We start from the raw sequence: 3,160 nt of genomic DNA on the forward strand, positions 1-3,160 counted from the left end.
GTTAATGGGGATAGGTCCATCAATGTCTAGTAGCCAGGATGGGCAGGGATGGTCTCCTTAGGCTCAGTTTGCCAGAAGCTGTTGTTGATTACCTGTTCTGTGCATTCCCTCTGAGAGTACCTGGCATTGGCTACTGTCAGAAGACAAGATAACGGGCTAGGTGGACCATTGGTCTGACCCAGTATGGCAGTTCTTATCTTCTTAATAAAATGTTTCAATATTTCCAAATCACAATTTTTTCAGAATTTCTATTCTGTGAAAAATTTCAAACTTTTATTTTTTTTTATCCTCATTTGGAATGAAAACAAATGTTGAAATGCCAGCTTTTCCTGGGGGACAGGAATTCCAATTATTTTCCAGCTCTGCTTTTAAACCACCTATGCAATTATGAGGTCCCTGCTACAGCAGCCCAAGTCAAACTACCTGTAGGAAAGAGGAGCACTGGTGCCATAAAATATAATGGTTAGAGCTGGCTCATTATCCAAAAAAAGTTAAATATTTTGAGTTCCTTTTCCCCCTACCAATTTCTATCATCAACATTTCTGAGAAAATATTTGGGAAATTCAGAAAAGGTCAACCACCCAAGGGCACTTTTCTATAGAACTGAGATGTTTGTGAATTAGACCTGGTAAAGCAATGGGAGGCGAGAGAAAAGAAATGTCCATTCATATTGTCTTTTTATTTTGTTTTTGGTTTTTTCCCTAAAATATTAATAGATTTTAAGGATTCAAGTAATAATAAAATAATATTCTAAAAATGAATTTTTTTTCCTCATTTCTTTTGTTAAAATTAAAACATTAAAGGAAAAATGTCATGGAAAAACAAAACTCGGTAAATTTCACCAGCACTTGTTGTCAGATGCTACCGGTGTGGTGCTCTGCTTTCTCCTATGTTGATATCACTCGGCTGCGTGCACGTGTTCCCTCTGTGTGCTGCCCCAGATCTGCTCAGACAGCTGACCCAGCAGAACCGAAGAGAACCCCCAATAACCACAGAGTCTAGTAAGATGCAAAGTCACGTCGACTAGGTTTATTGCGACCTTGGACACAATTGCAGTTCCCAGTAGATTACTTAGTCTACCGGGCATACTACTAATAGATGCCTCTTGGCAATGGACCCGGCTCAGTGGCGGGACTTTCCACTGCCCCCTCGGCCGGACAAAGATATCCACTCAGGGATGCATTCTTATACACAGATACAAACAAGTTACACATCAATCCTGACGTATTGAGGTGCAACCCCTCTACGCAGCAAGGTATAACCCCTCTACATAGTAAGGTGCCGCCTCTCACCTTGTACATGTTGGTTCGAACAAAACAACACTATCCATCATATTCCCCTTTTGGCCCTGTCATTGGGATGGGTCAGCCTGTTCCTTGTTGTCTGTGGAATGTTCCAGTATAGTGTATGTTCTGATATCTGGTGTCCAGTACCTTTTAGGTATGTTTCTTTTTGCAGCATCAGCCCTTTCCTTGCCAGCTTCTGTGAGCAGGGCCTGCCTCTGGCTCACAGCTTAACTTTGCTTTGTGTTAGCAAAGTCTTGACCATTAATTTGGTTCAGGCCTTAGGCCTCATACCAGGCCTCTGATACCAAGGTTTATATCTCAGGGCCTCCTCTTACTACAGCACTATATTACACAAGGGAAGCATCTCCATTATGGCTGAGATGCTACTTGGGAAATATTTCTCAGAGGCTCATGTGACTGAAGAAAAATTATCTGATTTTTTAAAAAGATTTTCATTGCTATTTTCCTCAAAGCATCTTTCACCTCCTTGTTCCTGAAGCTGTAGATAATGGGGTTCAAGAGCGCAATCCCCACTGAATAGAAAAGAGAGAACAACTTGTCCAGACCCAGACCATAGCTGGACTTGGGGCGTATATATACGATAAGGGCAGTCCCATAGCACAATGTCACCACGATGAGGTGTGAGGAGCAGGTGGAGAAGGCTTTATGTCTGCCTTCAGTGGACCTAATTCTCAGGATGGTGGAGATGATACAGATGTAGGACACCAGACTCAGCAACAATGGCCTCATGAGGGTGAAGGCAGCACCCACGATGATCTCGATCTCAATCCAGTAGGTGTCCCAGCACACCAGCTTCAGCAGTGGCTGGATATCACAGAAAAAGTGGTTGATCACATTGGACCCACAAAAAGGAAGTGTGAAGACAGAGGTTGTGTGCCCCACAGCCACCAGCGTGCCACAGATCCACGAACCACCTGTCAGCTGGATGCAAACCCTCTTATTCATGATAGCAGTGTAGCGCAATGGGTTGCATATTGCATTATAGCGGTCATACGCCATAGAAGCCAGGAGAAAGCATTCAGTAATGCCAAAGAATAGAAAGAAAAACATCTGTACAGCACAACTGGAAAAGGAAATATTCTTATTCTCTGAGAGGAGGTTGGCCAGCATCTTGGGTAGAGTGACTGAGGTGTAACAGAGGTCCAAGAAGGACAAGTTCCTAAGGAAAAAGTACATGGGTGTGCGCAGGGTCGGATCAACATATATGACGACGATGATGAGGATGTTGCCCAGCACTGTGACAATGTAAATGCATAGAAACACCACAAACAGAATGAGATTCATGTCTCGGTGGTTAGAGAAGCCGAGAATGACAAACTCAGTCACTGAGGTGTTTTTTCTCATTTTCTCCCTCAGCATATTTCATCTTGAGAAGTAAAAAAGAAAACTTGTTAGTATGATGTTTTAAATCAAGTCAAATTGGCTTCTATCTATCTATCATGACTTGTCCCCTATCACTCCACACATACATTCCTCAAACTGATATGAATCAGGAAAGAGACCTATTCTCCTCTCACAAGACTGTCAATCCAGAGAAACTTCACAAATGTTGATAGTTCGTTTTCTCCTCTCAGTCACACCAGCTTTATATTGGTGTATGTTCCTAACCTCAGTGGAAATACAGTTTTATACTAGCGTCAGAGGAACAAAATTTTGACCAATGAAATTATAATTGTATAAAACAGCTTGAATGGATTTACACTGGTGGAACTAAATGTCAAAATCTGCCTTCAAGTCTCTTGGAGCATGTATGTTAAAATAAAATATTACCCTTTACCAGATTCTCATCTTGTGAGTGACACAATGAGGGAAGTTAGGCCAATATACATCACTGAGAACATAGACTTTCTTAT

At 41.9% G+C, this 3,160-nt stretch overlaps 1 pseudogene; it reads right to left on the bottom strand.

The window, feature by feature from the left end:
• Nucleotides 1–1,655: 1,655 nt before the first annotated feature.
• On the bottom strand, nt 1,656–2,673 carry LOC113405971 (annotated as a pseudogene).
• Nucleotides 2,674–3,160: the final 487 nt, after the last annotated feature.

Source organism: Terrapene carolina, unplaced genomic scaffold (assembly GCF_002925995.2).
Source record: "Terrapene carolina triunguis isolate 2854851 unplaced genomic scaffold, T_m_triunguis-2.0 Scaffold51831, whole genome shotgun sequence".
NCBI classification, from domain to species: Eukaryota; Metazoa; Chordata; order Testudines; family Emydidae; genus Terrapene; species Terrapene triunguis.